This window comes from Callorhinus ursinus, unplaced genomic scaffold, assembly GCF_003265705.2.
Source record: "Callorhinus ursinus isolate GAN/ISIS: 27379988/994484 unplaced genomic scaffold, GSC_fseal_2.0 scaffold24, whole genome shotgun sequence".
Classification (NCBI taxonomy): domain Eukaryota; kingdom Metazoa; phylum Chordata; class Mammalia; order Carnivora; family Otariidae; genus Callorhinus; species Callorhinus ursinus.
In genome coordinates this window covers 24421916-24441871 of record NW_027397086.1, presented here as the reverse complement: position 1 = coordinate 24441871, position 19956 = coordinate 24421916, and positions in this window count along the sequence as shown.

Sequence of the window (19956 nt, the reverse complement as noted above, 5' to 3'; positions counted from 1 at the left end):
GAAGGCTTTGTATAAAGTAGTAGTAATTGGTGTAATACAATATGAGCTTAGAGAGAAAGAGACAATGGAAAGACTAGAAAGTCAGGAAAAAGACCTATGTAAATATAAATAATTTAGAATATAATAAAGGTGCCACTTGAGAGATGTCTATAGATGAAAGATCTACACCTATAGAGAAAGATTAAATAACAACGTCAGACTAATCATTGGACCAAAATAATGTCTAGACTGTTGAAAGAACTTGATATTTCTTTAAAAGACCACAAAAAAATTTTTTGGAAAGAACTTTCTAAGCAAACATGTCACAAAATTCAGAAACAATAAAGAAAGGTGACAGATTTGATTGGGGAAAAAATACCCAGAATCAATTTAATGAAAAAGAAAAAGAGAAAAATTTTTATAGTAGTCATAATACACGTAGAAGTTTCCTGAAATCCAATAAAGAAATATATAAAAAAAACAACAACAGAGGAATGAGACTATCGCAAAAAAGGTACCTAAATGGTCAAAAAAGGGAGAAAATTTTTGCATAGATATAACAAAGATTTAATAGTCATAATGTATATAACATTTCCTACAATTCAATAAGAAAAAAAAAGAATATATCACAAAGAAGATACATAAATGGTCAAGAGACATAAAAATTTCAACCACAGTAGGAGTGAAACAAATGCAAATAAACAAGTTTTCACCTCTCACACTGAACAAAGATTTTAAGAAATCAGAATAGTTTTCATGGACACCATCCTAGTCTTTTCAGGCTGCTATAACGAAATTCCATAAACTGGGCGGCTTCAACCACAAACACTTACTTATCAGAACTCTAGAGCTAGAAGTCCAAGATCAGGTTGCTGGTAGATTCAGTGACATGTGAGGGCCCACTAACCTGAGGACTTGATTTTTACATGGCCTTCTTATTGTGTCTTCACAGGTCAGAAGGGACAAGGGAGCTCTCTGGGGTCTCTTTTGTATGGGAACTATCTCATTCATGAGGGGTCTACCCTCATGACCAAATCACCTCCTAAAGGCTCACCTCCAATTACCATCACCCTGGGGATTGGGTTCCAATACAAATTTGGGTGTGAGTATGGTTGATACAAACGTTCAGTCTCACCACACCAGTAAGAAGACCATGGCCAGCTGAACTGGTCATACCAGGGAATACAGAATGGTAGTGAAAGAAGGTAGCTACACATCAGCTATAGCCATGTGACCAGTTACAGAAAAGAGGACTGTAAGAGTCATGAGTATTCCTCCTTGTTCTGTTAGGAAAAACACAGTTTTTGTGTGTGTATCAAATACATTTGTTTTCCTATCATTCCCTTAACATGTAACATAAGATAGATGTATTGACTTTATATCATCGTATTTAAGTATTGCTAACTTTACATTATAGTATTTGAAGTTACATGGTATCAAGAAGAGTAAACATCACCCAAGGACTTTGTGTCTTCTTTTTTTTTTTAAAGATTTTATTTATTTTTTTGAGAGACAGAGACACAGTGAGAGAGGGAACACAAGCAGGGGGAGTGGGAGAGGGAAAAGCAGACTCCTGGCTGAGCAGGGAGTTCGATGCGGGGCTCGATCCCAGGACCCTGGGATCATGACCTGAGCCAAAGGCAGATGCTTAACAACTGAGCCACCCAGGTGCCCCTGACTTTGTGTCCTCTCCTGGGGAAAGAGTTAGTGGGTACTCAGTTGTAGGCAGGATAGTTATATCATGTTAAGTGAAATTATAACCTCATTATTGTTTTTATTTGGAAATTAAGTATAGTTTAATGACAGGGATATGAATGCGAAATTGACAAGGAATGGATTTGTGATACTTAAGTTTAAAATAAATAAAAAACTATTTAAGTAATCTCTACACCCAACATGGGGCTTGAACTCACAACCCCGAGATGAAGAGCTGCATGATCCTCTGACTGAGCCAGCCAGGCGCCCCATGATAGTTTAAATGTCAACTTGACTGGATCAGGGGATACCCAGATATTTGATTAAACATTATTTCTGGGTATGACTGGGAAGGTGTTTCAGGATGAGATTAGCATTTGAATTGTAGATGCAATAAAATAGATTGCCCTCCCCAATGGGCATCATCTAATCTGGTGAGGGCCTACATAGAACAAGAAGGCAGAAGAGGAAGAATTTGCCCCTTTTTTCTGCCTCATTGTTGGTGCTGAGATATTTCATCCCTTCTCTTGCCCTGGAATTTACATCATTGGTTCTCAAGCCTTAGATTCAGACTGAATTATACCACTGGCTTTGCAGGGTCTCCAGCCGGTAGATGGCAGACTGTGGGACTTTTCAATCTCCGTAATTGGGGAGCTAATCCCTTATAATAAATCTCCTTTTATATCCTGTTGGTTCTGTTTCTCTGGCGAACCCTAACTAATGCAGACACCACAAATAGTCACTTTCTTTCACTGATGGGAAATTGCTACCACCTTTCTGGAAGGGAATTTGGGAGTGTGCTTCAAAAGCTTTAAAAATAAAGTCAGGCTTTTTGACATAATTCCACATCTAGGAAGTTATCCAACAGTAATATCTGTGGATACATTTACAGATTTCTCTACATGAATAGACAACTCAGTATAGTTTAGAAAACTGAAAAACTGGACACAACTTAAATGTCTAATCATTGTGGATTTACCAAGGAAACTACTTCATCATTGAAAGCTACAGCGAAGTGTACTCTTGTATTAGTCTTATGCAACATGAGGCTATAAAACAATGTGCTCATGATGCCATTTTTATACACCATTTTTTGACACAAATCAGCATTCCTGCAGAGAATGGAACTCTGTTTTAAAGTCAAAGGTGTGAAGAGGAGATAGTAATGGTGAGATTCCTCTCAGAAATGAAAGCTGAGTCTATAAATGCCAGTGGTTCTAATAGCTGTCTCCAAAGGAGTTAGAGAATAAAGGTCAGGAATTATATTTTAAATGCTATTTAAAAACCTCAGAACTTTTGTCATTTACCCTTTACAGAAACTGCCTCACTATTTTCCCATTGTAATCATTCCTTTATTTAACAATTATTTTTGAGCACCTAGTATGTGCCAGGCACTATTTTAGGTCCTAAGGTAGAAGCAGTGAAGAAAACAGAAAAAGGTCATTCCTTTCATGTTACTATGTTCTCAGATTCACAGTAATAGACATAAAGCAATCAAATATATAATGTGTCAGTGGGTGATGCATGCTATGAAAAAAAAAAGAACAGAGTGAAGAAATAGAGGACATAGCCTCTTTGATTAGCTGACATTTGAACAAAGGCCCCCAGGAAGCGAGGGAGTGGGCTATCCTGACTTCCAAGGGAAAGGAGGACCGCACGTAGGCAGAGGCAAAGGTAAGGCCAGTGGCCCTGAATTGGGAGTGTGCTTAGTGGCTAAGGAGCAGCCAGGAAATCAAAGAAGCTGGAGCGAAGTAAGGCAAAGGACGAATGTAAAAGATAAAAATCAGAGGTAATCGGGGGCCAGGGAACATAGTGAGATGAGGGTTAGGAAGGAAATTCTTAAATTATGAAACCTTATATCTGACTCATACAAAAAAGTAAGGAGCTAAAGCGATTCTTTTTTTTTTCTTTAAATTTTTTTATTGTTATGTTAATCACCATACATTACATCATTAGTTTTTGATGTAGTGTTCCATGATTCATTGTTTGTGCGTAACACCCAGTGCTCCACGCAGAACGTGCCCTCTTTAATACCCATCACCAGGCTAACCCATCCCCCCACCCCCCCTCCCCTCTAGAACCCTCAGTTTGTTCTTCAGAGTCCATCGACTCTCATGGTTCGTCTCCCCCTCCAATTCCCCCCCCTTCATTCTTCCCCTCCTGCTATCTTCTTCTTTTTTTTTTTCTTAACATATATTGCATTATTTGTTTCAGAGGTACAGATCTGTGATTCAACAGTCTATATACACAATGGAAAATTATGCAGCCATCAAAAGGAATGAGATCTTGCCATTTGCAACGATGTGGATGGAACTGGAGGGTGTTATGCTGAGTGAAGTAAGTCAATCAGAGAAAGACATGTATCATATGACTTCACTGATATGAGGAATTCTTAATCTCAGGAAACAAACTGAGGGTTGCTGGAGTGGTGGGGGGGTAGAGTGATTCTATACAACTTTTCAGTTAGTCTAAGGGGAAAGGAATCCCGAAGGCAAAACCTATCAAGGGGGAAAAAAACAGGGTAAATATTTGAGGTCTATTGAGAGTTATGAAAGGTATATGGAGGCAGCTTGGGGCTAAGAAGGTGGGGTTGGGGTTTCCTTGAAACACAAAATTGTTCTGAAATAATTATGCATGGTACATATGTTTTTAAATGAAAGCATTTCTGTTAGAAAATGTCAGTGGGTGTTCTTCCTGTGTAACCAAGCATGAAGAATGAATATCCTCCAGTTCACTTCTGTTTTTCTCACAAAGAATATGCATACAGAGGTTTACTATACAGAAAATGAGTAATTTGAATCTTTCTCCTGAACTCAGAAATGATCCAGATTATTTGGCAGTTTGACTTCTTCCAGTTTGCATTGCATTTGCATTTTAACACAATGTCAGTGATATAACTATCTTCTTTGAACATTTTATTCTTTTCCTTTACAGAGTAGTTATTCTGATCAGAGGATAAAATAACAACTTAAAATGAAGACTCTGATGGAAATCAGGCCAACGTATTGAAATAAATTTAAAAAGAAATCCCACCTCAAGCTGTATGTGTAATAGCATGAAATGATTTACTCCTGCTCTTTCAGAAAAGATCAATTACTATGAATGCTCCCTAAACAAGAGATGAAACTTCAAAATATTGGCATCTGAAAAAAAAAACAGAGCTTAACCAAGGAGGGAAGACCCATACTACATAGATGTACTGCAATACATTAGGCCCTTTTAACCATAAATGCCTTAAGAAGAGATTGTATATTTATTTGTTAATTCATAAAATATTATTGTGTGTATGTTCTGTTCCAGCAACTGTGCTAAGCACAGGATAAATCAGGGCAGTACAGAAGGATGGTAAGGGAGTTAACTATATTATAAACATGATGAAAGAAGCAAGCACACAGGGGTGGGGGAAGTTACTGTAGAAACACAGAAAAGGGGATGCCTGGGTGGCTCAGTCGGTTAAGCGTCTGCCTTCAGCTCAGGTCATGATCCCAGGGCCCTGGGATTGAGTCCCACATCGGGCTCCTTGCACAGCGGGGAGCCTGCTTCTCCCTCTGCCTGCCATGCGCTTTCTCTCTCTCTCTGTCAAATCAATAAAATCTTAAAAAAAAAAAAAAAACCACAACACAGAAAAGACTGGAGAACTGGGAAAGGGCTTGAAAGAGCTACTGTTTGGGAACCCAAAAAATCTGGATTTGAAGGATGGTCCAGTAGGAAGATCTTAGGAAAGGGGTCGAGGGACCTAGCTTCCAGTATGAACTCTGCTATTAACTAAACTTGCGGCTTGAAAGGCGAGGGGAAGCGGCCAGGAAGGGAAGAGACAGGACAAGCAAGGGGGCTATGAAAGAACACTTGACACAAATTGGGGGGAGGTGGGGAAAGACTGAGGGCCTTGAAGGGTGTGGCTCTTGCCCTTTTGCCAGCTATGCTATGCCTGCGGTGCCACTTATTCTGGGTTTTTTGAATTGAAGAGAAGAAGTTGTTGACAACTTCGGTATCTCTCCTGTACCTCCTCTAGTGTCTGTGGACTTTTCCAACTCCTCCATAACAATTTCTGAAAACTAAGACTGATCTGCATGGCTTTTCAGTGAGTGCTCCCAGAATCTCTTACACCATGACCACCCAGGGTCCTCATTAAAAGTACAGATCCTTGGGTCTACTTCAGGGCACTGAATCAGAATACCTGGGGCTAGAGTCAGATCTGTATTTTACGACCCCTCTTCTCATCCTTGTCCACCCATTCCATCCGCCTTGACATCCAAAGAGAGTGGCACCCACACTTGTACCCCCAAACAGACACTGTGGGGACTGAAACCTATGGCTCTCAACTCCCAGTTGGGGTGGGGTTTCTACTCCATTGTGTAATTTTCCATTTCTGGCCCAACAATCTAAACTTACTTAGTATTTCTATAACTAATGTGGAGAAACTCTTCTGTTAAGTTGTTAAGAAGCATAGTAGAAACTTAAGTTATACATAATGTGATACTTTGATTTTATCTGTGAGAAAAAATACTCATGGAAAAATACTGAAAGGAAATCCAACAAAATGTTAAGTCATTTTTGCGTTCATGGGGTAGATTGTTGATTTTATTCAACTTTCTCTTTTCCCATAGTTTGTGTCCTATAAAATATGTGCACATATTTTATAATTAAAAACACAATAACTTCATTTAACCTGGAACAAAATCAAAGCTGAAATGCATAAAGCTATAAGCGACCCTCAGAGGACTTTCAAAGCCCCTAATAAATTGTGTTTTCAAGATTTAACAGTTTTTATTGGCTCTGGCCTCCCAGATGGTATGGATATGCTCAGTGATCTCTGACCTCATTTGGTTTCTAAAAATGTCCTTTGATCATCAACTTTTGCCCTACTTTTCCTGAAAATTAAGTCTTCAGAATCTCTGACTCAGGAACACAAAGGGTTTGGAAGGTTTCGATTTGGGGGATGAATAGAAATCATGGGGAGTAATATTTGTTCACTTCTAAAACTCTGTAAATCTTCTTTATGAGAAATTTAAAGGCAGGCTTGAAATTCTTGATCTAGGACTTAAAAGTTGATGAGGATAAAAAGAAATTCATATATTCTCAAACAGAGATAAAGCCAAAATTTTAAAAGATTGTGATTTGCTTTGGATGACTTTTTATTATGAACCAAGTGAGTTTTTAATTTTTAAAATTTTATGTAATATACTATTATACACAACTTAATAAAAAATATGAATTATCCATAGTACTACTATACATTAACATTACAGCATATTTTCTATAGTTTATGCATAGGACTGGAATCATAGACTACATATAATTTTTATTCTTATATTTTTTGTGATATTTTAACATACATATATTTCAGGTCACTAAGTAGATTTTAGAAACATCAATGAACTGAACGATTCCTGACACTAAAATCATCATAGAACTAATCTGTTTGTTCAGATCATGAATCTGCTTCAAATTACTTAAAATAGGCATTTGGTATCATGACTTATTTGGATAGTCAGGAGGATCTTCATTCTATTTTCTATTGCCCTATTATATAATTAGTTACACCTAGGTGAAACAGTGATAAGGGGCAGCATAAATTCAAGTGAAAAAACTTAACCTCAGTCCTCATGAAGATATATCTCTCATGGATGGAGATTCATATAAAACAAAGCTTATGAATAAATCAATACAACTTCTTAAACAGGAAATTTAACTTGTGATAACAGATGAATTTGACCAAATTTTTGTGAAAGTACTAATATGAGGATTTTTCCCACCCCTCTGTCCTACTTTAGAAGCTGCAGCCCCATTAAGTCCTGTATAATGTAGAGAAAATAGATAGCCATTGACCTTGGAGAATCTTAGGAAACTTTTATTAACATAAGCATTGAAGTATTTCCAGATGGATCCGGACTCTGAATATCTGGGTATTGATGTATCACCTGGAGTCTTCCCTATTTATTTCTCAATAAATCAGATGGCATCCAAAGCTAGATAAGTTCTACACTTGAAGAAAGAGAAAGGCAAAATATTCTGAGATAAATGACATAGCGGTTAACTGCTGATACCACATATGAATACTCTAGATAATAGAAGGCTCTATTAGTGTCTAATCTTGGAGACCAGAAATAACATTCCCAGGAAATTTTTTTTTTTGATTCCAGGAAATTTGAGTCTAGTTCCTCTGATCTTTCAGTGGGGAGATTATAGCTCCCCCAATTTCAGTTAAAACTCTTGCAAAAAAATTCCCTAAGTAGTTTTCATATTAGAATTTCCTTTTGCTTTCCCTATAGTGACACATGTTCTTTACATTTAAACTTAAATTGTCCTATATCAATCACCAAGTAGTTCACTTGGGGCTTTAGAAAAAAATTCCTTCATAAAACATGAATGCAAAGTGGCTCTTTTCCTAACTCTGAATTCAGTTATATCATGTTGATACTTGACATAGCCACAGTGAGAGTACTTTAAACCATAAATCAACAACCACTTTAAGTCAGAATCCGCACCTCTAGCCCCATCAGGCTCACTTGATCAGACCGCCATTGTCTGTAGATCTCCACATATGACTAAAGCGTGAGAAGAGTCTGATATTCTTGTACTTCATGGCCCTGATCGTAATGTAGATATCCTTACTTGGCTCTCACTGGCCGTAGGATGTAGAGCCTAGACACAACAGCATAAGCTATTTGTAAAGAAAAATGAGAGCCAAGTTTCCCATTTAGGAGCATTTCAAAGTGACCCAAAGAATAAGTTATAGAAAATTTTCTTCTTCCTTTAATTCAAAGAAGAAAGAAGACGACAAAGATGAAGAATGAACAGGAGGAAGTAGAGGAGAAGGTAAAAGAGAAAAGGAAAAGGAAGAAAAAATGAGGATAAAAAGGGCTTGTCAAAAATCCTGCCTTTTCATTTTAGCCAAAATGCACAGTCATTATTCATTCTTTGTTTCAGAGGCACTTTTACTGTGGATTTTCCTTTTCCTTTTCTTTCTTTCTTTTTTTTTTTTTCAATACCAATATTAGAATACCCTACTATCAGTACAGGAATATTCTGGACCATGTTTCACTGCTGCCCTTCCCAATCAAGACTGTCCATTCCTTTGAGGGCCCTGCTTCATTAATGAGTCATAATGTTCTTTTTCTGAGATTCAATGACACAAATAAGGGATTTTCAGATGTAAAAGAACCAGTCACAGGCAAAACAACATTAGACAAAAGAGACTGAATTTGAATCATTGTTTTTAGAGAGAGCCAAGGGCTTAGATCAGACTCATTATGAGGTTGCCTTTCAGAAAATTAAATTTCTTATTAAACTGCTAACTTAACTCTAATTTCTCAAAGACCCTTATTACAGTTTATCTTAGTTTAATACTGTCAAATTCATCACTTAAAATATACTTTTGAGACTTTCTGAATATCAGATATATAGCCAAATGAGATATCAAAATTTCTCATACAGGCAGTTCAGATGAGATGGTTTCATAAATTACATCAATGGTGCAGCATACACTCTGCATTCTCAAGACACAGAACAATTTCCATAAGTCCAGTATACTTCCAAGTGTTGCTGGTGTCTCCATGAATCACAACAAAAAGAAGGTGAGGGTGAAACACAGGTACTGTAATTTGCAGTTTGCACCATATTTCAGGTGCATTTCTGCTTTGACATTATATTCAGATAAGCAGCAATAAGTAATTCTCAGTTACCCTTTGTGATATCACAGAGATTTTTCTAATAAAATGTAGAAGCAGAAAATATAAGTCCCTAGTCAGGCAGGGATTTTGTTCTATTTTATTCACTAACACCAGATATTTCTGTTTAGGACAGTTACTTGGGAGAGTGGGCACTCAATAAATACTTCTGGACTGAATAAGTAAATGAATGGAAATTTCAGATTAGTAGCTTTACCATTTTTTTATAGTTTTCATTCAGTTTGACTGAATCCACCAATGGTTGTAATTTCCTTTTTATTTTCCATAGTAAATATATATTTCTGCCACAGAGAAGTAAAGGAACTCCAGTCACAATTCATGTTTTACAATTCTACAAATTAACTTTATTTTTCATAAAAACCTCATTTAAATTAAGTTAGTTATGTCAGAAAATCCCTTAGCTAAGGCATATATGCAACAAAAATCACATCAAGAGACCAATTTATATTTATAATCTTGCTTATTAAATTTTTTATAGTTATTTATTTCCATCACTTTTTCCCCATTCACAAAAGCACAATCAAAATAAACAAATGAACAACAACTAAAAACTGATTTTCTGTTAAATGAGACAGGAAGCCATCAAAATCCTAGAGGAGAACACAGGCAGCAACCTCTTTGACCTCAGCCAGAGCAACTTCTTACTAGACATGTCACCAGAGGCAAGGGAAACAAAAATGAACTGCTGGAACTTCATCAAGATAAAAAGCTGCTGCACAGTGAAGGAAATAATCAACAAAACTCGAAGGCAGCCTACAGAATGGGAGAAGATATTTGTAAATGACATATCTGATAAAGGGTTAGTATCCCAAAATCTATAAAGAACTTGTCAATCTCAACACTCAAAAAACAAATAATCCAGTCAAGAAATGGGCAAAAGACATGAATAGACCCTTTCCAAAAAAGATATCTAGATGGCTAACAGACACATGAAAAGATGTTCAACATCACTCATCATCAGTGAAATACAAATCAAAACCATGAAGAGATACCATCTCATACCTGTCAAAATGGCTAAAATTAACAACACAAGAAACAATGGGTATTGGTGAAGATGTGGAGAAAGGGGAACCCTCTTGCACTGTTAGGGGTGGGAATACAAACTGGAGCAACCCCTGTGGAAAACAGTATAGTTTCCTCAGAAAGTTAAAAATAGAACTACCCAACAACCCCGCAAATGTACTACTAGGTATTTACCCAAAGGATACAAAAATACAGATTTGAAGGGGTACATGCACTCTGATGTTTACAGCAGCATTATCAACAATAGCCAAACTATGGAAAGAGCCCAAACGTCCATTGACTGATGAATGGATAAAGAAGAAGTGGTATATATATATACGTATATATATATATATATACCACTATATATATATACTTATATATTACCACTGAGTAATATATATTACTCAGCCATCAAAAAGAATGAAATCTTGCCATTTGCAATGATGTGGATGAAGCTAAAGTGTATTATGCTAAGTGAAATAAGCCAAAGAAAGAGAAATAACATACGATTTCACTCATATGTGGAATTTAAGAAACAAAATAGATGAACATATGGGAAGGGGAAAAAAGAGAAAGAGGGAAACAAACCATATGAGACTCTTAAAAGTAGAGAACAAAGTGAGGCTTGATGAAGAGAGGGAGGTGGGGGATGGGCTAGATGGGTGTTGGGTATTAAGAAGGGCACTAGTTGTGATGAGACTGGGTGTTACATGTAAGTGATGAATCACTGAATTCTCCTCCTGAAACCAATATTGCACTGTGTGCTAAATAACTAGGATTTAAATAAAAATTAAGGAAGAAAACAAAAAACAAAGGGAATGTCCCATACTCTCTTGCTAACTAAGCACCTGAACTCACTGTTTTTTCAGCAATCTCAAGCAGCTGTGGAATCATCTGGACACAAAGTTACACTCATTTATTTAAGTTAGTTTCTAAAAAGAAGAAAAAATACCATATCCACATCTGATAGTCTATTAGGAAATGTATTATGGTTGAAAAGAGTTAATGAACATTTTTGGAACATGTATATTTAAGGAGAATCAACTTAATTACCTTTGTCAATCAAAGTCTTAATTATACAGTTAATTAATGCTAATTAGTCGATGAAGTATTTATAATTAACCGCACATACTTTCTATTATATACTACTACACCTAGAGATTTCTTTTAAATTAAGCCTGCCTACAGATGTCTATAAATGAAAATATGTAAAAAAAACTCTAGTGTTAATTTTTCAGTTTTCAGTAATTTTTCAGAAATATCAAAATATATGAAATTAGACCTTTTATTTTGAAAATTTAATTCCTAAAGTTCCCTTTCCAAATCAAGAAATTTAGACTTTTTCTCACTTGAAAATAAGAAAATGTGAATTTAGGGGCACCTGGGTGGCTCAGTCGTTAAGCGTCTGCCTTCGGCTCAGGTCATGATCCCAGGGTCCTGGGATCAAGCCCTGCATTGGGCTCCCTGCTCCACGGGAAGCCTGCTTCTCCCTCTCCCCACTCCCCTTGCTTGTGTTCCCTCTCTTGCTGTGTCTCTCTCTGTCAAATAAATAAAATCTTTAAAATAAAATTTAAAAAAAAGAAAAGAAAATGTGATTTTAAAAATGCCTGAGCTTCTAAATCTATGGTAGAAAAATTTATAGTTTTTGGTAACAAATTCTCTTAAAATTCAAGAATTATTTAGATCACGGTTTCCCTAATTTGACTGTGCATCAAAATCTCCTGGGAAGCTTTTAAGAATATATATCTCAGGATATCTGCCTAGGTCTATGGAGCCAGAACCTTTGGGGATAAAACTCAAGAATCTGTATTTTTTTTTAAGTATGCTCCACGTCCAGCATGGAGCCCAATCTGGAGCTTGAGCTCACGACCCTGAGATGAAGACCTGAGCTGAGATAAAGAGTTGGACACTTAACCAACTGAGCCACACAGCCATCCCAAAAGTCTGTATTAAATTTTTTTTCTCCAAGTGATTCTGATGTATAACCAAATTTGAGAATAGATTTTAGATAAGTATCTCCTACCATCACCTGCTATCCTCATTAATTCTTCCACATACTCCAAAAACAGAATCTACATAAAAATTAAGCCAGTTATCAAACTTAGACTTTGAATTGTCTGACTTTATATTTGGTTCACAAAGGACACACAAAATTATGGAGCACCCATTGGGCAATCCAAACACAGTATCTTTCATCATCCATAGCTATTGCAACCATGGTACCAGATCAGAACTATGTGGCTTCTGATCAGGACATACATTATAAAGAAAATAAACAGTAAAATATTAAGTACAAGTGTAAATCACAAGGCTTGATATTCTCAATTGCCAGCTTTGAATTGTGATCTGTTGTTACTCACACCTCAGCAACTCGTTTTAGTGTCCTCTACTGTAAAAAGATGTAGAGATTTATAAGTGATAAGTACCTTGAACTACAATGGGATTTTAGCTATAAAACATAAAGAGAACCCAGAAGGTTATTTTGATAGCCTAGGTTCCCCCCGGAAATTAGAGTCTGAGAGGGCTTGAGTGCAGGTAATTTTGGGGGGAAGTAATCCCAGGGAATAGAAGTTAGGGAGTGAGACATGGAAGGAAGAAATGTTAATATGAGGATGTGTTCTCAATTTGGTCACTGCTGTCGGCACTGGAGTTAAGATTATGCTGGATCTTCTGAGAAGCAATGTAGAATATGCCTCAAAATTGCTCACCGGAAGGAAAGAAGAGGAAAGCATTCATGCACAAACTCTCACTTCCAGTTAGTCAAGGATTGCCTCATCAGATGTTTATTCTCTGCACTCCAGTGTGTCCATGTGTGAGTGCTACCCGTTTCCCACAAGCATCCCACACCACAATGTCAAAGACCTGGAGCACAAAACAGAAGGTATGCCGCAGGAAAAGGTGAAGTGCTCTCAGATTACATATTTGTATGAAGCTGGTTGTTACATGATGTCTAGATTAAAAGGTGGGCCAAGAAGACCATAGACAAGGCGCAAAAGTTGTCCAACAGTCATGCATGTATCCAGGAGGCTGCTGTTCTGCAGTGAATCTGCACTTTAGAGGTGTGAGGTTCCCAAGGCTGAATACTCTGATTTATGTATTTAAATATTCCCATAACTCTCCAAGTTACCAAAATTAACATGAAGTTATGCTCCTTACATACTGTACATTGGGAGTCTGTACAATGGCAGCTCCCTTCCTCCCGTATTGTCAATTTCTTATCCCCATCACTTCTGTTTCTTTTGAGGAATTGTTTCCTATTTCACCTGTGACCAGTGAGAAGCTAGTTAATCCCCAAATCTATGGTATACATTTAGAAAATGAATAAGATATGGAAATTAGATTGGGGGTATCAGGCACCTCAATGATGTTTTTGGGTATAAGTTTCCTCTATGATTAGTATCACCTCACTATCAAACACCACTAGAGATAATAAGACTATCTGGTGCTCCTACACCAGGCTCCTTGGGTTCCTAAGGCATACAAGTAAAGTGATGGAGTGTCAACAATATATTCTGAAGATTCATGGTCAGTGACATTTGTGGAGAACCTGCCACAACAAATTTGCCTGACTTATTATTATCTGCCATGTTTCTGGAAGATGGACCTTGCTCCTCTTCATCACTGCTCCCAAATATTTCTCAGAGATAAACATACTTCGCCTTATATACCATCATCACCAGTATGCATTTTGAAAGTCAAGTTCCCACCCCATTCCCAAGAATAGTTTTCCTTTTGAATTAGCCTGCATTTCTAATTCCACTGTTTAGACACTATCTCTGATTGAAGACCACCTTTCTGTGGTCACTGACAATGTCTGCATTCGACCTCTGATCCTCTATTAGCTTTGTGCTAATCCTCTTGCCCTTAGCTTGACTGTCTCTTTATTCCCAAGAAGATGCAGGCCCAGCATCTGGAAACATATAGCTCGATCATTTGCTGGGAGATTTGTTGTTACAGGAAACTGCGCCTTTGTGTATTCCTGTTGTGTGAAGGGATTCAATATTTCATAGAACAGAATGATTAGATTCCTTATGCCTTTGAGGTCTTACATATTCCTATGGAGAAACTCATCAAACTGAATCTGATCTAAAATAATACAAAAGTAGAAAGGAATTATTCATTCCATCACCCTTTTTCTTGAGTTCCCATGGATACCCCACCCCTAATCCACTGTTTAATCATATCCTTTATGACTTTATTTCTTTGGCAATGGGCAGAAAGTGATAGTAAGACAGGGTTAGGGGAGGGTACATTCTAGCTAATATAACTGAACAATTAAGGGAGTATTTGACTTCAGTTATGGTTTTACCCAGGGTTCAGTAAGAAGGAAATAGACATTTCTAGCTTCATTTCTTGGCTCTACTTCCACAATGTTATATTTATCTTCAGCAAACTCCCCACTCCCAACCAGTGGTTGTAAGATGGCTGCAGCAGCATCAGTCCCTGCAGGCTTTTATGTGGTGGGAAAAAAAAAAAAGAATTGGGAGTATATTTGAGGATTCACAATGAAGTTTTTATTGAGCCTCACTGAATCTTAATGGCTTATTCATTTATATTGGACTGTTATGGATTGAATTGTGCCCCTCCAAATTCATATGTTGAAGTCCTAATACCCAGTACCTGTGAATGTTACCTTATTTGAAAATAGGGTCACTGCAGATGTCATTAGTTAAGGTTAGGTCTTATGGGAGTAGTGTGAGTCTTTAATCCAGTATGACTGGTGTCCTTACAAAAAGGCAAAATTTGGAAACACACACACAGGTAGAACACCACATAAAAATGAAGGCAGAGATTGGGGTGATGCAGCAAAACTCAAGAAATGCCACAGAATGCCTGCAAACCACCAGAAGCTAAGAAGAAGACATGGAACAGATTCTCCCTCACAGCATCCAGAAGGAACTAACCCTGTTGACACTTTGATCTTGGAACTATAATAACCTTCTGTTGTTTAAGCCACCCAGTTTGTGGTACTTTGTTACATGGACCAATCACCATAATCCAGTGAAAACAATACACTGGCCAGGCTTAAGTCAAATTCTCTACAAGGCCAAGTATTTCTCAGGGCCCTAGAAACACTGAAAATGCCCATGATTTCCTTCCCAGATTGAAGATGTTAATGGAAGTAATGTTAATGTAAGATGCCTGATAAATCAAATATCTCAGTAATCAGTATATTTGATGAAAACATTCTATTATTTGTCCATAATGTATGAGACAATTTTGCTATACATATTGCAAAGTAGGATGAATATATGTAGAAATTCTCAGAAAGATAAACTTTGAAATGGCATGTAAAAAAGTGCCAAAAAGAAAAGTAGTTTTGAGGCTGAAACACATTTTGTGTACTACTGATATGTAGGACACATGAAATTGTGCTTGCTTTAGAGGAGAGGTGGAGTCACTGTTGGTATTATTAATGTATATGTTGAGATAATAAAGATTGAGCCATTGGTATATATATTCATGATATGGGCTATTAACATTCTGTTTGTTTTATATTTAACTCTGTAGGGTCTACTAATTTACAATTAAATTAAAAAATCCACTAGGACTAATGAGCTAATAATTGCAAAGAACTCTGAGCATGGATAAAAGGCACCAAGGGAGGACAAACTTCTATTTGTGAAAATCGAAACATCTGAGACTTTAATTACATCCCTTGCTAGAACTGACTTGTAATCAGCTATGGGGACTAGCTCATTAATGCTCTACTATGGGATTCCTAAACAACATACTGAAAGCCATTTCACTTATCAAATTTGAATATACTTAAGAGCAGGCATTTTCTTTTTCTTTTTTTTTATTTTATTATATTTTGTTAGTCACGATACATCATTAGTTTTTCATGTAGTGATCCACGATTCATTGTTTTTATGTAACACCCAGTGCTCCATGCAATGCGTGCCCTCCTTAATACCCATCACCGGGCTAACCCATCCCCCCACCCCCCTCCCCTCTAAAACCCTCAGTTTGTTTCTGAGTCCATAGTCTCTCATGGTTCATCTCTCCCTCTGATTTCCCCCCCTTCATTTTTCCCTTCCTTCTCCTAATGTCCTCCATGCTATCCCTTATGTTCCACAAGTAAATAAAACCATACGATAATTGACTTTCTCTGCTTGATTTATTTTACTTAGCATAATCTCCTCCAGTCCCATCCATGTTGATGTAAAAGTTGGGTATTTATCCTTTCTGATGGCTAAGTAATATTCCATTGTATATATGGATCATATCTTTATCCATTCATCTGTTGAAGGGCATCTCGGCTCTTTCCACGGTTTGGCTATTGCAGATACTGCTGCTATGAACATTGGGGTGCATATGGCCCTTCTTTTCACTACATCTGTGTCTTTGTGGTAAATACCCAGTAATTGCACTACTGGGTATAAGAGCAGGCATTTTCTGATAATTCTGTCTCAGTACAGCAGTTTCTCTTTTTTCATTGAAATTCAAAGGGTTCTAATTAGTCCTATAGTATAACTTACCTCTGCGTTGTCAGGATTTTCATTTCAGATTTTAAAATTGGTAGTGGGCATATGTTTGAGGGATGTTATTTCTAAGATGGGGGAAAAGGATAAATAAATGAGTTTTTTCAAGTCTCTGTGTGGAGATAGTTATGGGACAAGGCTCAGTGAAATGGGAACCCTGAGCTTGCCCAAAGCAGCACTGAAGGAAGTGCCAAAGTTTCTCCAACTGTGATATTTGTCAATCAAGTGTTTTGGAAAATATACGAAGTTATGTACACACACATACATGTACACACATTAGAGATCTGAATCTCCAATTTGAAAATTTTTAAGCCAGCTGAAAAATGGAGAATGAAGAAACATCCTAAGTACAATGAACACCCTTAAATCATTCACTTTGATTGCAACATATATTGATCCATTTTATAAAAGTTTAAATATGTATATTTAATATTTCCACTGGATAATATTAATAATCTTTGAGAGGGAATTTAAATGGTGTTAATTTATATTCAATTAACTCACCTATTTTTTTCTTTTGATTTCAAGTTAGTTAACATTTGATAAAATTGGCTTCAGGTATAGAATTTAGTGATTCTTCAGTTGTATATAACACCCAGTGCTCATCACAACAAGTGCCCTCCTTAATACCCATCCCCCATCTAGCCCATCCCTCACCCACTTCCCCCCATCAATTCTGTTTTTCTCTATCATTAAGCATCTCTCATAAGAGATACTTCTTTGCCTCTCTCATTGTTCCCCTTCCCTATGATCATCTGTTTTGTTCCTTAAATTCCACATGAGTGAAATCATATGGTATTTGCCTTTCTCTGACGGGCTTATTTTGCTTTGCGTTATACACTCTAGCTCCATCCTAGTCATTGCAAGTGGCAAGATTTTCTTTTCGATGACTGAGCAATATTCCATTGTGTATATATATTATATATACCACTTTTTAAACATTTATTTATTTTTTTTGGTTTTATTTTTTTTAATAATTTTTTGTTATGTTAATTGCCATACATTACATCATTAGTTTTTGATGTAGTGTTCCATGATTCATTGTTTGTGCATAACACCCAGTGCTCCACGCAGAATGTGCCCTCCTTAATACCCATCACCAGGCTAAACCATCCCCCCACCGCCTCCCCTCTAGAACCCTCATTTTGTTTTTCAGAGTCCATCATCTCTCATGGTTCGTCTCCCCCTCCGACTTACTCCCCTTCATTCTTCCCCTCCTGCTATCTTTTTTTTTTTTCTTAACATATATTGCATTATTTGTTTCAGAAGTACAGATCCGTGATTCAACAGTCGTGTACAATTCACAGTGCTCACCATAGCACATACCCTCCCCAATGTCTATCACCCAGCCACCCAATCCCTCCCACCCCCCCACCACTCCAGCAACCCTCAGTTTCTTTCCTGAGATTAAGAATTCTTCATATCAGTGAGGTCATATGATACATGTCTTTCTCTGATTGACTTTTTTCACTCAGCATAACACCCTCCAGTTCCATCCACGTCGTTGCGAATGGCAAGATCTCATTCCTTTTGATGGCTGCATAATATTCCATTGTGTATATATACCACTTCTTCTTTATCCATTCATCTGTTGATGGACATCTTGGCTCTTTCCACAGTTTGGCTATTGTGGACATTGCTGCTATAAACATTGGGGTGCACGTACCCCTTCGGATCCCTACATTTGTATCCTTGGGATAAATACCCAGTAGTGCAATTGCTGGATCGTATGGTAGCTCTATTTTCAATTGTTTGAGGAACCTCCATACTGTTTTCCAGAGTGGTTGCACCAGCTTGCATTCCCACCAACGGTGTAGGAGGGTTACCCTTTCTCCACATCCCCGCCAACATCTGTTGTTTCCTGACTTGTTAATTTTAGCCAATCTGACGGGTGTGAGGTGGTATCTCATTGAGGTTTTGATTTGGGTTTCCCTGATGCCGAGCGATGTTGAGCACTTTTCCATGTGTCTGTTGGCCATTTGGATGTCTTCTTTGGAAAAATGTCTGTTCATGTCTTCTGCCCATTTCTTGATTGGATTATTTGTTCTTTGGGTGTTGAGTTGGATAAGTTCTTTATAGATTTTGGATACTAGCCCTTTATCTGATATGTCATTTGCAAATATTTTCTCCCATTCTATCAGTTGTCTTTTGGTTTTGTGGACTGTTTCTTTTGCTGTGCAAAGCTTTTTATCTTGATGAAATCCCAATAGTTCATTTTTGCCCTGGCTTCCCTTGCCTTTGGCATTGTTTCTAGAAAGAAGTTGCTGCGGCTGAGGTCGAAGAGGTTGCTGCCTGTGTTCTCCATTAGGATTTTGATGGACTCCTGTCTCATGTTTAGGTCTTTCAACCATTTGGAGTCTATTTTTGTGTGTGGTGTAAGGAAATGGTCCAGTTTCATTCTTCTGCATGTGGCTGTCCCATTTTCCCAACAGCATTTGTTGAAGAGACTGTCTTTTTTCCAATGGACATTCTTTCCTGCTTTGTCAAAGATGAGTTGACCATAGAGTTGAGGGTCCATTTCTGGGCTCTCTGTTCTGTTCCACTGATCTATGTGTCTGTTTTTGTGCCAGTACCACACTGTCTTGATGATGACAGCTTTGTAATAGAGCTGGAAGTCCGGAATTGTGATGCCGCCAGCTTTGCTTTTCTTTTTCAATATTCCTCTGGCTATTTGGGGTCTCTTCTGGTTCCATACAAATTTTAGGATTATTTGTTCCATTTCTTCGAAAAAAGTGGATGGTATTTTGATGGGGATTGCATTGAATGTGTAGATTGCTCTAGGTAGCACTGACATCTTCACAATGTTGGTTCTTCCAATCCATGAGCATGGAACGTTTTTCCATTTCTTTGTGTCTTCTTCAATTTCTTTCCTGAGTATTTTATAGTTTTCTGAGTACAGATCCTTTGCCTCTTTGGTTAAATTTATTCCTAGGTATCTTATGGTTTTGACTGCAATTGTAAATGGGATCAACTCCTTGATTTGTCTCTCTTCTGTCTTGTTGTTGGTGTATAGGAATGCCACTGATTTCTGTGCATTGATTTTATATCCTGCTACTTGACTGAATTCCTGTATGAGTTCTAGCAGTTGTGGGGTGGAGTCT